Here is a 19363-nt window from a genome sequence, read left to right on the forward strand (position 1 = left end):
AGATCCCTTAAGTAACCGTAAAGAATACAGATATACATAGAAAGACAATATGGAATCAGACTTATCAGACAATGCATCACTGTGTTCTCTTACAGACGTGTCTGGTGCAATCGCATTATTAACTGATGCTATTTCATCAGCCGCTTCTGTAAAGAGGACACGACTTAGCGATAAATATAGACGTTCACCGTGGTATGATGATAAATGTCTTTGTCAAAAACATGAACGGTGCTATTATTTAAACGCGTTCAGAAAAACTAAGGATAACTCATACCTTATAAGTATAACAAAGTAGAATCAAGAAGGACCAGTATGCACAATGTAAAAGGAGTGACCTAGAACATGCAGCAGCGGTAGACTCTAAACGTTTCTAGGACATGATAAATGTGTCTGGACGACAACAACGCCCCAACCCTATTGATATACAAGACTGGGGAACTTTTCTCGTCGCTGTATTCCGAACAGATGGGTATTCAGGATACTCTTGGTGAGATAGAGAGCAAAGTGGCATATCCAGGTTACGTGCAAGAACTTACAATTGACACATTAGATTCCCAAATCACCAGATCCGGACTTTTCGAAAGCATCTGTGCCCTGAAATAAATAAATCAGCTGGTCTAGACGACATTCTGAGTGAATATCTAAAATATTCGTCCGCTGTTATAACACATCATTTAGCAATCGTATTTGTCAAAACGGTTATTTCCCTGAATGTTGGGCTCGTGGATTAATTATCCCATTGCATAAGAAAGGGGACGCCTCTGTTCCTGATAGATATAGGGCTATAAGCCTCCTGGGTATCCTTAGTAAAGTCTTCACATATATTTCAAACAGAAGACTAGTGTATTAGGCTGCAACACTTGGTCAAATGTCAGTCGGGGTTTCGAAAAGGTTTTTCAACTATTGTTAACTGCTTTGTTTTAAACTCTGTCATTCAACGTCCCCTTCTATTATGGAAGCTATTGTACAAACATAGTTTGAGTGCAAAAATGGGTAAGATGTTACATAGTAATGTAAAGCTTTGTGTTCGTTCAGACAACAGAGTATCTGGTATATTTGATTGCTTCATGTGTGTGCGGCAAGGCTGTATCCTTAGTCCATTTTTGTTTCAGTTTTTTATGAACAAACTGGTTACTAAAATGCAACAAAATTAGTAACATCCGGTATTTATAATAACATCTTTCTACTTCTATTTCCAGATGACATTATCAAGTTTGACAATACAGTCAACAACGTACACATGAAAATGAATATCTTGCATGATTACTGTTGTAAATGGGAAATAGTTGTTTTTTAAAAATGGGGAGGTTTATCACGTTATATGATATTATGATGGAAATGCGTTTGAAGAAGTGACTGGATACCGTTATTGTGGCTTGTTTCAGATAACTGAGGTCGAAAGTTTTAAATAATATTGCAAAAGTAAAGTGTCTATGGTCCTGTTAAGTCGTATACATTCCTTGAAACCATATTCACCTCACTTTTACTTCAAGTTATTTGAAGCAAAGATAACACCAATACTCTTTATTTCATTTAGTGATGTCTGGTACTTTTAAACTTGTGGTAATAAAACTGTATTTTTAAATATGTTACGCCAGCGGTTAAAGGACAACTTTTCTTAAGTTTGGAATTGTGATCCAAATGACTTATTATGCACAGTTTAAAACATCCATTTCATGTCAGAACTTTTTGAAGTAGTATAACTGTAAATAAATTCAGGACCACATTAGCTCATTTTCGGCTCAGTTCTCACAATTTAGAAATTGAACGTGGGCGACATTTCAGTAATCTGGTTAATTTAGAAAATATAAAGTTTGTAGCTTAAACCATATCGAAAATGAATATCACTGTTTGTTACTTTGTCCAGCTTATAGCCATCTTAGGCAAAGTTACATAAAATCTAAATTTTACATCTTCCCAAATATTCTTAAGTTTAAAACACTAACGTCATCGCAAGACCCTATTATCAATACGAATACAGCAAAGTGCTTGTTTTTCTCCAATGACGAAAGAACACAAATACTCCCAACTTCGTAAATATGCAATAATGTTAAAACTGCTTTTTCAAAAACAAAAGCAAAGAAATGTGTTGTATTTTATACTGTTTGCATCTAAATTGTATTTCGTTTGTACAAAAAGGCCCGTGGCCTACCAGAAATGAATAAAATGAAGATCAATTATTCGTAAAAGAATACACTCTTCAATATAGATTTTTAGTAATTGTATTGTCCCTAATTAAGTCGATATATTTGATTTAACATCATAGATACAAATATGAAATTTTGTAGCTCGATAATCACATTTTGTCGATTTTCACAGGGATTAAAAACTGTTCATTGTCATGTCGCATAAGGCCACAAGATTGCGCTGAACTCAGTATCTCGTGTGACGGTCCCGGGCAGCAATCACGACTCGGCACTGACCGGATAAGTGTACGAAATACAGCGTCATTCTGCTTGTAATGCGTTGGCCAGTTGTGGAAGTGTCTGCGGCGTGTTCTGACGTTGACATACACGACGATCGAGTTCATCCCAGAGATGTTCGATTGGGTTGAGATCTGGAGATCTCGACGGCCAGAGCAAGACGTTGATGTTGGCATTATGAAGGTAGTCTATCGTGACACAAGCTGTGTGCGGTGGAGCGTTGTCCAGCTTCCTCTGGCGGTCAATGATTGGAAGAAGGTGGGGTTGAAGAATTTGATTCATGAAGCGATTTGCTGTCAAATTTCCCTTAACCACAACTAAGTCACATCTCGTGTAGTAGGATATGCCCCCATACCGTCAGTAGTCGAATTCACGTACACAGTTTGGGGCAAAACGCTCATTTCGACGACGATAAACACGCCGTCTTCCATTTCGCCGGTAAAGAAGAAATCGTGATTCATCGCTTAACCACACTCGTCTCCAGTTTCTCAAATTCCAAGGCCTTCAGGTATGGCACGAACGCAAGCGTCGCTGTCGATGGATCTGTTGCAAAACAAGGACGATAACTGGTCTTCTGGGTCGGATTCCAACCTCGCGAAGATGGTGCCTGACAGACTGGTCCGATATCATCCTCAAACCAGGTATGCGTCCTGCAGTCTCCGTAGCTGTGGCATCGCGATGACGTAGGTGAAACAACCGAATGTAGCGATGTGTATCGGTCCTTAAGGCAGCAAATGGTGCTGTGGTGGACAGTGAAGTGGCGTGCAACAAAAGACTGCGATTTCTCTCTTTGGATACGTCCTATGGCGGTGTTCCGATTGGCAGCACTGAGTCTTGGCATTTTCGAACTTGAAAAATGTTGACAATTGAATGACAAATTACTGTCTTATGCTTGCCTCTTAAAAGCCACTATCACGAGTTACGAATGCCATAACAGCTTTACTGTTGGCCTCCATGACAATTTTGAAAACAATGCCGTTTAAGACATCGCAAATCGACAATGGCTGCGTTTTGACGCACCGTTTGTCGAATATAAAGCCACCAACATTTTCCAAAAACATATATCCAACTTATATACCGGATCTTTTGTGTAGTTGGGCTCAATGAACTACATAATACCTGTGCGTTTCTTTTTTTAAAGAGTGTATATTTAACTTCGCGCGTTTTATGAGAAACAACATATAGTAGAGCCATGAACTTGTGAAAGTGCACGGCACTTTTTATATGCCAACAACCTCTTAACAACGACAACCTAGTCGTTATTTACAGGTTTTCTTTATGGGTCATTACTGACATGTCATTTAGCTGATTTTGTTAATCTTGGTGCAAAAGTGTATCTAGGGACACTATACAGTATGACTTTGTACGTTACTACATTGCTTTCATGGAAACGGAAAGCTGCATCTGCAGAGCTGACTGATCGAAATTAAGAGATTTCGTTCAAATTTGGTATTTAGGAACAACGTATTTCAGGACCTAACTGAATAGGTTTTCTTACCATCATGTCAATGTAACCGAGGCATCTGATTGTTCGAAATTTACTTGTTCGATTTCGTTAAAAGACATTAAGATATATTTTCGCACACAAAGTACATATCATTTCAATAGCAACAGAATGGAGTCCTCTGATTGGTCTAAATTTAGATAGTTAACCAGATTTAAGACTATTTTCGTATACTAAGAAGTGTTCTTTATGAAACTAGGTGCGGATGATCAGCACAACATCCAGTAAGATGGTCTCACAGTCGCCATTTTGTAATTAACAGGTCTCAAACATCTAAATGATCAAATATCTGTTTTTGAATAACCTTTGAAAACCCTCGTGAATATCATTTCATTGGATTATTAGTTCATCGTGATGGAATCAGCTTTGTCTGGACAACTTCTAAACTACTACATCGATTTCTTTCAGATATGGGTGTCCCACGCCGTGATATTGCTGGAATATTGCTAAAAGCGGCGTAAAACCATACTCACACACTCTTTCAGATATGTACGTAGGTGTAGCCACGTACACTGTACGGCATGACTTCATTTCCATTACCATTGTGGTTCCATGCCATCGGAACGGAGGCCTTTCAATTGGTCGAAATTTATAAATTGTCCGACTTCGTTCAATTTTTGTATATTGACTCAACCACAGTTTTTGTTTTTACCATGACAGTGAAAAGGAGGCCTCTGATTGGTCCTCTAAATACTCTACCCTATTTCGTATAATTTTCAAAGAAAAGGGGTTGCGATAATGTCGTCCAACATGATAGCAGAGGGACGTTTGAATACTCATGTCATAATTCGGAGGGAGGTATTTAATTCCCCATAGGACGGTTCTAGTTAGCTTAATTTTTATCCATGCATGCAAGACGACCGAAAGGCTTTTGTGACGTAGTGCCATCCGTCTTTTGTACGGCGTGCGCCATCCGCCATGCGAAATATATTCACAATTCATTAAAATTAAAATTATTCATAAAATATGCCGAAAGATAGCATTATAACTTGTCTGGTACGAAGTTCCACTGTCAGCTCCACCAGAAGATCGAATGGTCGGTACCTAACTGACAGGAAATACTCTACAACGTTTTTTAAATTAAGAGTATCAGAATATACAGAATGTCGGACACCAATCCGCCATGTTTGTTTGACAGCGTAAGTATATTATAAAATAGGACGATGAAGCTCCAAATAAGCAGAAATATGTCAGCATTTGCATGCTATAATATAATTAAAACGCAAAATTGAATATCAAAGCAATTACAAAAAATTGAAACTTTTACATCAACTATCAACCAACTATTACTCGAAAATAGAGAGTTCCATAATGGCGGGCGGCAATCTCATCAGTGAATTCCGTTAGAGACACATTTTAACAAACAACTTTTGTTTTTCATCAATTTTTAAACTAAAAATGACATTTACTTCAGAAAGTGCTTGTAGTCGTTGTCTTGCGGGCAAGTCCCCCCAAACCCCTATTAATTTAGCGAGTCGGCGAAAAACGTAGAACGTAGAACCCTTTAATAAGAAAGGTGCTTGAACACACACCTTACTACTACGGTGGAAGGTATCCGGTATTCTGTATTCCAGCCACTGCTTGTTTCAAACATGAAACATCAGTGTTATTTGATTGGACGGGCTTAACTTAACGTCGTGTCATTGGGAACGGACGTTGCAGTGGCTAATGGGGAATAGTTATGACAGAAAGGGGAGATGGAGATATTATTCTGGATAACAGAGGAGGACTGTTAACCCAACCATGCCAAAGTTTCATTTCTGTAATAGACCCGTGACGATCTGGGGTAGAATAGGTCTTCAGCAAACCATGTTTGCCCTAAAAGGCGACTATGCTTGTCGTAAGGCGACTGACGGGATCGGGTGGTCAGGCTCGCTGACTTGATTGAATCATGTCATCGTATCCCAATTGAGTGGATCGATTCTCATGGTATCAGTCACTTGATTGTCTGGTCCAGACTCAATTTTTTACAGAGTTCATATTTCTTATAGTTGGAATATTGCTGAGTGCGGCGTTTAACAACAAACAACAACATTTCTGTAATGTCAATTAAATATTGAAAAGTGAATGCATAGTCAGGCAAAGCAATGTCTTTGCTCAAATCAGTTGATGTTGATACTTGTGATTTGTTGAGAAGCACACAGCGCGAAAGTCAGTCAAGCATGGGAGGAGCGGATTGGATTCACCAGTTTACCTGGCTATCACATTGCACGAGGCGGCAGTCACGATCCATTTATAAACGATTCTCGGAATCAAATTGTATAACTAATTTCAAGTAACCTTAAATTGTACCGTCAACTTTGTCAGGCAAGTTGAACGGCTACCTAACTTCATCCCATTAGTCCCAAAACCGCGTCTAGTCTTAAAAAATTCATTTGTACCTTCAGCGTATTGGAAAAGTTCAATGTCAATCCAACAGCGCATGTTGGCACACATAACACATTGTAACGACTGAAGATTTCAATGAACAAATCAGAGTAAGCATAAACCACCTCTACCACATTCTGTACTGGAAGCAAAACATGCAGTGTTCACCCATATATATGTTTCGAAGGTTGTCTTTCGGTACAATTTTCTGATGTCCCAAGGGAAGCGACAAAAGCGACCAAGAAACACACACAGCCCCTCTTTTGTGAAACACAATTTAAAGAAAGTTAACTCTGCCCATAAAGTCTTGTTTAGACACTGAAGCGGACGTACAATATCCTCAGGACTATTTTTACAAGTCTCTGTAAGGTCAAAATGTATCATTTCTGTTGCGAAATTGCTCATAAAAAGACTCTATGTATACATTGTATTTCATGTTAAACCAAACGCTTTTAAAAACACACTTTGTATGTTTTCTCGTGTAAATCAAGAAAGAATATACACATGAAACAAAGATTTGAATAAAAGTGACAAAAACATTTTAACAATCATAAGAAATCTGTATCAAAAGCATGCCGGCCATAATCATAAAGCTGAAAATAAGGTTGATATTACAATGGTTTATATATTTATATATATTTATAAATATTTGAGTAAATTCAAATGTTTCTGAGATGTTTAATAAATAGATATGGAATTAAAAGGGAAGATTGTAGATTGGAAGTTCCATATATCTAACCATGGCGCCAACACGAACAAGATGTGGGGATTAATTTAAAAGGGATACTATATTTCAGTGTGTTTTACATTCAGGTTGGCAGACATGAAACATTTACCCATATCAGACACCGACAGTTTTTCTCAGCTCCTATCACAGAGTCTCTGGAAGAACATCCCGATCCTTCATCAGAAAGATAGATTACACAGTTCCAATGCTGGTCGTAGTATTTGATAGACAAAAGTAAAAATGTCAGCCTCACAATATTCGACATAGAAGGTGTATTCTAACTCTTTGGGTGTTACTTATCGGACGCCCGATCCAAAGATTCTCAACACAATATTGCTGTTTATGTTGAAGCAATTGATGTATACAAGACCACTGTTAATGGGACTGTGACATTGAAGATTACTTTGCCTGCACAGAAGTGGAAAGGACTTTCATAAGGTTAAGCCACATCAATAGTTCCTGTGAGTGTGCCATTATCCAGAATGTACGCGAAGTTCCTGTCAGACTTATCGGTGTATCCACCAACCAAAAAATGACGTCTAGATTGCTGCTACAAGAAAAGGTGCTGCCTTCAACAATAAGTTTGAGGTTGTTATTTTCTGCAGAAAAATCGAGTTCCGATGTTGCATCTTTACCCAAATGTCCAATCAGGTTGAATGACATATCATTAAGGTTAATACTTGGATAATTAGTTGTTTCGATTGGAATAGCAAAAAGAAAACTGATTGTGAGGAATATTCGGATGAATGATTTGAGCGGGAATGGGAAGTGGTGGAAAATATCTTAGGTCATTCCTAATGTTTTTAAAGATTTCAGAGTACTAAAAAACGCTAGTATCATCAAAGTGTTCCTCGTGGAATTGTAAGTTGCAGTTTCGTAAGGAAGCTTTTTGACGTTTGTAAATGAATGAAAATCAGACAAAAAACCAACCCTGTTTCCAGATGTATCAATATTGCCAACATTTTTATTGGATCATTAATTTTATTACAGCCAAATATAACAGTTTCACGATTGTCTATGTTTATAAAATTGATTTCTTGAATTTGTTTCAGAAATTCAAAATTTAGTGGGTAATGATAATGTTAATATGAAATTGTCGTTTAATGTTGCATAATTTTGGGGCATTGCAAAGTAGCTATATTTAAGTTTGGAAAACGACATTCGACATTCGAAGGATAACTGCAACATCAACAAGATAGTTGTAAGATATCGAACATAATTCTTGGAATGTTTGTGTGAAGACTGATGCCATCTAAATCAAGTATATTTCATTTGAACTCCATGATGACACAGATACAAATGTATGTGTCATGTAATGTGTAATGTCTACACATCTTGAATTTGTCGTGTAACCAATATGTTTGTATAATTAAACCAAGTTCTACTCAAATTCCATCCTACAATGGGATGGAGAAGATGTAGAGTGTTCTGGGTTCCTAACGTAGTATGGATCAGTTCCAAATGTTTTAATGTCCTTAGTGGCTCTAGAACGCCATACATTTCATTTGTGTTTCATTAAATGTTTCTGTTAAACATAAACCTCCATATATAAACGTGAAATCCATCTCTCACAATTACAGATTGCTAGTTTGGAAAATCCTGGACCAAACAAAGGAGCAGGAACTGAGTCAATGTACAGACTGTGTAGGTTGACGAGAGGAAGAAACACCCAATCCGGATATGAGGACATTTCAGTGTTTTCAATATTTAGAGTGTGTAAACTCACAAGGTCATGGAAAAGTTCATCACGGAATCATATCTTGTCATCACATAATTTGTTGCCAGCAAGGAGTGTGGTAAGACTGAACAAGCCACTAAAGGCTTCTGGTTCCAACTGTGACAAAGGGTTCATCTTGATGTTCAGATACGTGAGATATTTTAGTTTGAGAAAAAGGTTACCAATATGGTCATATTATTTTCACTGATATCAAGGCAGTTATATCTGTGGGAAGATCACGTCGGACCTGCCGGAGGTGTCGTCCTTTACAATCAGGACACATATGCCATCATACTGTTTGTCAAAGTGTAAGGCACAAACATCCTCATTTCCTTGACAGATTCCAAGTGTCAGGAAAAACAAATAGATCTCTCAGCCTGGTTTCTGAAAGGAAGGAATTTGGAATAAAATATTGTTATTTAGGCATGACCAGATAACAAGGACGTGTTCCAGTTGTTTTCCTGAATATACATCACAGGAATATTGACTGACGTTTTCCAAAACTAGGGTTTTGATAGTTCCCTGTGATAAACAAGTCAAGTTAGATACTAGTAAACATTGTAAAAGCTCTTTGTCATGTAAAGGGTGGCCTCCCTATGTCTGAGGTTAAGTAAAGGCTGTAGTCTGCATCACTTGTGACATGAAATGTGGTTCCTTACTTGCTCAAGGGATGGCATAGCCGAGGTAACATCTAAATGTTGCTGGTGGTTTATTGATGACATTGCAAGGTGCGAGATGTGGTTGTCATACTGGGAAAGGAGGCCTTGTTGATGTTGCTGAACAAATGACGAGAACAGCAAGAGATATATTTGTGTGAGGGGTGTACTTGGTTGCCACTGATGATGCCGATTCTGGTTGACGTCTTATGTTTGCAATACCCCTAACCATGCGGATAATGGTAGAAGTACAGGTCTAAAGTATGCCACGCTTTTGCCAACTACAGAAGATGAGGTGGTCAGGCATCGTACATTGGGAGCTATTGTGTGTCAATCTGTTCCGATGGCGCACTCTGGTTTTCTTCAACCAGACTCAATTTTTATAGGGGTCATGATAAATTTGGTGTTTTGCTGATCAGCATTAATCAACGCTCAGGACAGGTACTCCCGATGTATCATTTATTCAAGTCAAAGGATTACACAAGGGCGCAGCACTAAATGACAATAAACGATGCAAACACATTCCTTAATCACCTCAAAGATGACCGGTACATACCTTGACCTTTAAAGGATTTTGTTTCGCCAGAACCACGTGGAATAATTCCATTGTAGGATATCCTCTCATGTAAATAAACCCAGCGCCACAATTATATACAACCTTATTTCACAATTACATTTACTAAAAGTGATGCTGACCTTTGAACTAGATGTGGTAGATTTGCATTGTGGAACTACATGCCTGTAGAAGAAGAAATGGCTAAAAACTAACAATGATGTAATTTTGTTTTAGAAAAATCAGAAACGTGATCATTGTCTATTCTAAACTTTTAGCATTACAATCCTTCCCCTAATAGCCCCAACCTCAGAGCATCATTAAGAAGGTGTATTCCCATTTTACTGTTCAAAGCTTAATTGTTTTTTTTATGTGTCAGCACAAAACTTTGTTGTGAACGTTTTCTATCTCAATCAGTCGAAACTACATTATAACCAAATAATATAAAAGTGTTTGCATGACATGTCATCTCCGCCTTTTCCAACTGCATCACCCGTGGGGACCTGGGGTAGAATGTGTACCCAGCACCCCATTGCTTGTTGTAACGGGCCACCGAATTGGGCAACCTGTTTGCCGTGGGTTGTGGTCCTGTGTCGGTGGAGGACGAGAGTGTGGTGGTTGAGGGTACTGGTGCCAGGAACTGGTTTTCCTTTTGCGCAACAGACCATATTCGACCCTTACATCACCGGAACGCGTGGTAGATTTGCCCTGTGCATGGAACTTTACATTTCCAAACAATATAATCACAAATGGCTTTTAGTTATGAAATATTATTATCGTACTTATGATATTATTAATTTTGCGTACAGTCCTATGCCAAACGGGCGCGGTGGCTCATGGGTCAATCTGGTGATGTTGACCTCCGAAATCTGTCAACTGTATGTGTTGGTTTTGGGCCGAACCCACCTGACATTTAATTTGGTAAATGAATATAGCTTTTCACGTCATACTTGCTGCAGTATACTATATCTCTGTATCCTCGGTATGTGCATGTTGGATAGCTGGTGTACTAAAATACTGCTCATTGTGGCATTCCATGGTGGATGGAGAACAGGGTTGCTGAATTACTCTTTTTTCAACAATACCCTGGTTCAAACCGTTCTGAACGTAGACAGGTCGATCAGGATGAATCTGGTGAAAATGAATCTCATGTTTTCGATTCAAGGGGTCTATTTGTTGTCATAGAAGCAGCTGATACACAACCAATGAAACGCAACCCCTTTGCCATTTCCAAACTGTCACTGTCATTTTGTATTCCGTTTCTTTAACCGACAGACCGACATACAACCATGTCTGATTGCTATGATCAGGATCAGGGTTTCCCACAAGGCAGTAGTTTGCCTGTGAGATTATTCAGTATTAGAATTAACCGTCTGTCCAAGGTATTGAATGACTCAGTTGATTGGTCACTATTTGTAGATGACTTTAATCTATCTGGTAGTCGCAAAATATGAGCACAATAGAAAGGCAACAGCAAATATGCCTCAATAAAAGTAAAAAATAGTCGCTCGAGAATGTTTTTTATTTTCCCAAACCAAAATCAAATTATGCACATTTTGTAGATATTACAGACCGCATAAAGACCTGGAACTATTGTTAAACGGTAACCCAATCAAACTCGTAGGAAACCACGTTCTTGGGTCTTATTTGTAGATGGGGGTGCTTCTGAAAGTAATTTAGACAAATTAGATAGCACTCATCATCAAGGTCTGTAGCTCTGTCTTGGAGCTTTTAGAACATCTCCTGTAGATAGTTTGTATGTGGAGACTGATGAGCCTTTGCTTAAACAACGCTGATTAAATTATTCCTTCATAAATTACGTTCAAACCCATCCCATCCAGCTCATAATTGCGTCTTTCATCCTCATAATGAGATACTGCCACTTGGAATTTGGATCATGCCTCTTATAGCTGATGCTAATATTGACTTAGATATCAGATATAGATATTTTGTTTTCTTTGTTGGGTTTAAAAGGTATACTAGAATTGCCGTGATTATATTATCTCAAATATCCTGTATTTGTATTTGTGTTTATAAAACATGTTCCTTGTCAAATAATTTTGACATGTTTAGACCGAAACTAAAAATTATTATTTGCCTATTGTGGTAATCAGATATACTCTCATTGTCAGCTTCCTGTGGGGGAGAAATGCCATTAGTAATATGTCAACAACACATTCAATAATACAAATACTTTTAAACCTCGACGATACGGACCTGCACACTCTTCGTTTGTTGTCCTTCAGGCTACCACCCGTGCTACGGAGTTGTTGTTGTTGTTGTTTTGATATAGACATGTCTTCTATCTGTTTAAATTCTGAACACATATTTTACAGTGTAAAGTAGCTATCTAAACGTACAGTACTGTACACCATTTCGTCACTTTACGGGACCCTCATATCGTCATTTTCCCGAGGCAGTGAATAGACTATACAAGTCAAGTTTCCACCCTTGCCGAACTAGGCTGGTATTATGGAGTTACAGTTTGGCTGGACTAACGAGTCTATGCATAGTCCAATCAAAAACGCGCAATGAAATCGAAATCCGGTTTGTAAACTGCGGATTTCGGTCGATTGCAGGATTTGCAAATCATGTGCACCGCCAACACGTCAACAGATATTTTCCAGATCTTTTCATGTTTTAAATCAAAGTGCTAGCGTGATTTGATGCACTTCGCGATGTAAGACCCGTTTTATCGCAATATAGATCTTGATTATCGATCAGATCGTCGTGACTGGGCGCCGCCATTTTGTTTGAAACAAACCTTTAGAGGGGACACAACTCGTAATAGCCACTGGTGGCACTACAATCGAGCCCAGGAATTTCAGCCTAGTTCGGCAAGGGTGGAAACTGGTCTTTTGAAGTCAGCTAACTCTCTTGCCTCGGTAAGATGCATGTTATCTGCGAGAACCCTTAAAATTTATTATTGGGGGTCCCCTGGGTCCCTACTTCCGTAAGTTAAGGTAAAACCCTGACTATATGGTAATGATGGCATGCACATGGCCTTACCAAGTTAGTATTTAAGATGTAATGTGTAGATTGAATATATTTTAAGCCTGTCAAAGTAATAATGTATCTACAATATTTAGCTTAACTTTGTTGTGAACGATTAAGTTACCTTCACAACTACTGAGTCACTGTCAAAGAGCAACAAATGAATCAACTCTAATAATTGAATAGTACTGTAAGTTGAATAACGTTTAATCTAAATACAACAGATGACGTGACCTTACTGTATCAGGGAGAGCGTAGGTCGGTGGTTCGATCCCCTAGCTGCGTCACAGACATGGGACTTGTTTTTACCCTGTCTGTTGCTCGGCATTAATGGGACTCAGTGGACGGCTCAGAGTCAGCATACTGTGTCCGAGGACCCGTGAACCCCCGGGTTAGAATAGGTCTTCAGCAAATCTCGCTTGTGATAAGAGGCCACAAATTCAGTAAAATGTTACATCGACAGAACTGAGAATCAGACATACAGTGTTTCCTCGCTTTTGCGCCCCTCAACTAAGCGCTATCTCGGGTTATACTGCGCGGTAACGCATGGCTCCCCAAATTGATTTACATTTTTAATCAACTCCAGTTTTACACTGACACGATGTTTTTCCCTACATCTAAAAAAACATTAGCGGCTGATCACCGCGAGCATGCGCGTAACACCGGAAATACCAGTCAACAAATCCGAACTGAAGTATGCAATTTAATCCCATAATTATACTATATGGTTATTAAAACATGTTCGTTATATATCTTGACTTATGTTTGTAGAATATTTTATTATTTTATTCAAACTTTCATTGAATATTGTTCAGATTAATGTCGGCGAAATTGTGTGTAAGGGGATCGGCAACCACGGTCAGATTATTACTATTGACGCCTTGAAACGGACTAAAGTTGACAGGGAATGGATACATGTATCATGAATGCCATACTTTATCTTGTTAAAAGTCACATTTGTTGTCGTTTGCCCTATTTGCCAAAAAAGTGTTCGTGATCGAGAGAGTGTGAGCCTAGACGGTGACTGGTATATTCAAATATAATATTTCATCAAAGCTAGGCCTAACGAAGCTTCAAAAGTTGATTATTTACTGACCGCCCATATATAGCAGCGCTAAACAACAAACAAACAAAGTATCAGTGGTTACAAAAGGGATACAATTAACTGTTTGTTTACCTGACAATTGTAGTGAAAGACTACATTTTCTGAGACCATCGGTTTGTCCGTGCACATTCCTCATTTTAGATATGTACCCATATCCTTCTATTATACCCTCATTTGAGCGATCGACCCCGTATATACCTTCCACGAGCCAACTACTTGGAACCACAGCACCATAACTGCCGCCTGTCAAATCCACCAGAATGTACGAGACCCTGATGGAGAATATTGAAAATATTGGAACCCATGCAATTACACTGGACCGCCTCCGTGGTCTAATGGTAGAGCGTCCGTCCGGAGAGCTGAAGGTCCGGGGTTTGATCCCCGGCCGCGTCATACCAAAAGACGTTAAAAGATACTTGTTGTTACCCTGTCTGGCGCTCGGCATTAAGTGGCTAAAACAAGGACTGGTCGACTCGGAGTCAGTATACTGTGTCTGAGTGGGGTATATATGTTAAACTGAGGCATGGTATCTCAGTGTGCTAGCACTATAAATCGGCATCAGTCCGGACTAGTACAAGCAGCCACACACAAAAACACAAACACACATACACGTGCATGCACATCGCCATATAGGTGCAATAATCTTGGACACGACGTTAAACAAGATTTCACCTCACATCAATTACACTGTATTAGTAAACCACATTAACTCTGATTACTTTTTGAGTTAAGGTGGATTAAATAGTGTATGTGTTTGTCGACAGAAGTGAGTGAGTGAGTGAGATACCAACAATATCACGGCAGGGGACACCATAAATGGGCTTCACATATTGTAGCCATGTAGGGAATCGAACCCGGGTCTTCGTTAAGCCGAGCGAACGCTTTAACCACTAGCCTACCCCAATACCCGCGACTGAAGTGAAGGGTTTTTTAATACATGGAGCAAAAATGTTAGGATGTTGCTATTGTTTGTTGTTTAACGACGCACTCAGCAATATATCAGCAATATGACGGCGGTCACTAAATAATCGAGTCTGGACGAGACAATCCAGTGATTGACATCATAAGCGTCGATACTCAAATGGTATACGATGACATGTACCAACCACGCTAGGATTCATTTGAAAAATAAATCATTTTCTTAAAAACAATTAATTATGCTTCAGACTGTTGAAATAGTATTTTTTAGAAACTGGCTAACACCAACATTGCATTGTTCCAAGGTGTGTTTTAGAAAATAAATATTAAGGCTCATAGTTCTAATTAAATAAATATCTGGTTTTGCCGCTGCCACTGATAAAATATCTTGTCTCCATACAAAAATCCAAGCCCCGCCCCCGCGACACGGGACGTCATATTGTATGTCTTTACATGATGCAGAACCCTTTTCAATTAGCCTACCTAAAGTAAAATTTGTGGTAACATAAAGACATTCTTCCAAAAAAGGATATTATGGTATACGTGCAAATCCGTCAAAGCGAGTCGGTGAGACATGGGCCTTCAGATGTAGTCAGGAATTGATCATTTTGCTTTGAAACCATGCTCTTTACCCAAGGTCATGGCTTGTTACATCCTTGGGATGGGGCATAAATTAGAAAAGTTGTGTATGGCAATTTAATGATAAGAATAGTAGGTCAGTGTGACTTTCTTCCAGTGTCTGTCGATTACCTGTTGCTGTAAGTGTCTGGTCTCCTGATAGCTAGGTTCATCCTGGTGACTGAGAGATAAACAGGATCAAGATGGAGTTACCTCCCAATACACCGTGTAAGGTAACACAGGCTTCTACACAACAGTAAGAGGCGACTAACGGGATCGGGAGGTCAGGCTTGGTTGATGCATGTCATCGTATCCCAATTGCGTGGATCAATGCTCTGATGTCAGTCACAACAATCCGTGTGGGAAATGATAAACAGAAAATTAGTGACAAATTCGTTAGGCTGCAGTTACTTCCCTTGCATTGCTCCGCGTGAAATTTAGCCTTCTCAAAAGGATTTTACTAATTTTTCAGCAGGTAGTTTCAAACTAAACAGTTGGGATGTAAAGTTATATTACGAGCGTCATCGTTTTTAAAGTATTTACACTATTTTGTATCCATTATATTCAAGAACATCCCTTTGTAAGAAGACATCTTGGTTCGGTTGTTCTCTGTTCTGATTTGTATATATTGTCCTACAGAGTAAACTGCCATGCCGAATGCAAACAAACCCATTCCATTACGGAACAAATGCAATCTTGTTGACACACACACGCACACGCACATGCACACGCACACACACTCACACACACACACACACACACACACACACACACACAATACGTTTACATAAACATACATGTTACAGTTAGAACAGAGGAAGAAAAATGATATAAGACATGTACTTACATATACATCTTGTTAGATAATTTGGTACATTGTGTGAAAGTGTAACATGGTGGCTATGAAGAGATGCGACCCTGCTAATGGTTCACTGTTGTTGACTCGTCATGAAGAGGGGGCGGGTTAGTCTGCCTTACAGACCCTGATACAAATATATATAAAAAATAGCCCATGCAAGTCTATAATGTTTGGCAAGTCTAGATCACTGCAGTATCTGAAAATGAAGAGAGTCACTGGGCTCCTTTTTATTATATTTTTATTAAGATAACTGAACAACTGGTTTTTTTATGTACGATATGTTCATTTCAGAGACTAGATGTTAGTCTAGGGGCGGGTGGCCCAGTCGTCGGCTTTCCTCCCACATTAAGCTGACACGCCGTGATATAACTGGAATACTGTTAAAAGCGGCGTTAAACCCAACTCACTCACTCACTCACTCGTCATGAAGAAAGACTGGTTCGATTACCCACAAGAGTTCTTTGTGTGAGACTGGGTATGGGTTGGAACAATACTAAAAAGCGCTGCAAAATCGTACTGCCATGTTTGCGATAATTCCGTTGTGTACAAAAGGCCACAATACTCTAAGTCTACCGATGAAGTATGTTTGTTTGTTTGTGGTTTAACGCCTGACTTAGCAATTTTCCAGCTATATGACGGCAGTCTGCACATAATCAAGTCTGGAACAGACAATCCAGTGATTAACATCATGAGCATCTGGGACACGATGACATGCATCAACCAAGTCAGCGAGCCTGACCACCCGATCCCGTTAGTCGCCTGTTTCAACAAGCATCGTCGCCTTTTGCGGCAAACTTGGGTTACTGAAGATCTATTCTACCCGGGGTTTTCACGGGTGTATGTTTGGTAACAATGTAGTTTATATTTACAGGCCGTTGTGGTTGACCGCGGTATAGTATACAACATTCTTTTACATCCCCGGGCTATTTCAAGGTTCCTATCTGCCTAGTCTCCCCATGGGGCCCTGTTATGATATATCCCCTGCACTGTATCGCTGGCCGTAAGACGCGACTACACTGGATAGGGTGATCAGACTCAGTGACTCAGTGACTCAGTATCAGGTACCAAACGGTGTGGGACGTTGATCACAATATCAACCACAATATTTTTTGCAACTCGATTTTTTTCAAGCTGCCATGATCTAGCTTGACTTGTGCTGCAGCGACGTAAAACAACAAAAACAGATTCAGTCTAAAAATGTGATAGATTACATTACTTCCAGCTGCACCCGTGAAGATCCGGGTCTTCAGAAACCCATGGTTGCGGTAAGAGGCGACTAACGTGATCGGGTGGTCAGGCTCGCTGACTTCAATCATTGGATTGTCTGATTATTTACAGACCACCGGTGTAGAGATGGAATATTGCGGACTGCGGTGTTCAACAACAGACACACAAACAAAGAAACAGACTTCCCGCTGTTGAGTGAGTGAGTATGGTTTTACGCCGCTTTTAGCAATATTCCAGCACTATCACGGCGGGGGACACCAGAAATGGGCTTCACACATTGTACCCATGTCGGGAATCGAACCCGGGTCTTCGGCGTGACGAGCGAACGCTTTAACCACTAGGCTACCCGACCGCCCCTCCCGCTGTTGATACTCATGGTGAAAGTTGGCTGAAGTTGGCTAATTAATAACGCTGTTAGCACACAATCGCTACTATGTTTTTCTTTCCGTTTCTCCCAAATCGGCGTTGGACCACCTCACTCACACTTGAACATGCTTACTACACTGTAGTAAAACAATTTACGTATCACCATGATATTCCGGACTGTCTGACCCGACCATTTTTCTCCAATAGCAGCCGCGTGTTACCATCGAGTGTGAATGAGTGAGTTTAACGCCGCTTTTAACAGTGTCAGCTTAATGTGTGAGGAAAGTCCGAAGTGATGCAGGTCTCAGACATTTACCACTTCGGTGAAACCCACGAGCACGGGTATGGTGCTGACAAACCTAGAAACATAATCGGGGCGAACCGGGATTCGAACCCACAATCGTAGGTTTCTGGCGTGCCCAAGGGACGCAACTCTGCACAGCGATATAACCATCGAAACACGCATAAAGAGATTTGATAAAATTATGCAAAGTAGCTCTGTACAATTATGCAAAAAAGCTCTGTAAACTTGAAAATGTCTCAAAGTCAAAATATATTTTGAAAGAAAAGCGTTCCATTCATACCAACACGCACGCGGATTGATAATAATTTACTTCTACAGTGCAGTCTAAGCACGCAAAACCCATACATAATTGACGCTACCGCTTCCAGTCTACAGATCATCACCCTGCATGCGTCAACATCGCCTTGAGATGCACACCGCGGGTACCAAAACACGTTATCGCATTTTCTTCATCCCACACGATGCAAGTGAAGAGCTCTAGTGGCAGTTAACAATTTATTACTGGCACAGGGTAAAGCCTACCTTCATTGATGGGAGTAAGTCTTGTGTGGAGATAGCAACACCACGACTCACGGGGTCTGTCAGTGGGAGATTTATGTGCTAGAACCTGTAAATCGCATTACGGTGCCAAGCCAAACACTGGAATAGGCATGTTCAATAGACGTTCTGTAGGCGTATTTGGTACGGTTCGCAGAGTTCAATGGAAAGGTTCTCTCTTGGGGATGTATTGAGAAGTAAGGTTGGGGATAACAAAATAGGTAAAGGGATTACTGACGACAAACTTAATAAAACTTCATTGCATATCACATTCAACATCTCAAGTGAGTAAATACATGGTTGTGGAACTGCTTTAAGTCAATTGTGAGTGGTAGCATATTAATAGACTGGAAGTCCTAAAGAAACCCGTGACTTGGGTTCGTCACAATGAAATGCCCTTTCTGCACAATATCCTAATAAAACGCATCTCGCATCTCATTAAACAGATCTTATAATAATGCTCGCAAACGCTACTAAAAGATCTGAAG

The 19363-nt window shown here is 39.7% G+C and overlaps 2 pseudogenes; both read right to left on the reverse strand.

The window, feature by feature from the left end:
* Positions 1 to 7165: 7165 nt before the first annotated feature.
* LOC139475208 (uncharacterized) lies at positions 7166 to 7981 on the reverse strand (annotated as a pseudogene).
* A 366-nt stretch (positions 7982 to 8347) lies between these two features.
* LOC139475209 (leucine-rich repeat and immunoglobulin-like domain containing-NOGO receptor-interacting protein 4) lies at positions 8348 to 10615 on the reverse strand (annotated as a pseudogene).
* Positions 10616 to 19363: the final 8748 nt, after the last annotated feature.

Source organism: Haliotis cracherodii, unplaced genomic scaffold (genome assembly GCF_022045235.1).
Source record: "Haliotis cracherodii isolate W230 unplaced genomic scaffold, xgHalCrac1.p SCAF_3, whole genome shotgun sequence".
NCBI lineage: Eukaryota > Metazoa > Mollusca > Gastropoda > Lepetellida > Haliotidae > Haliotis > Haliotis cracherodii.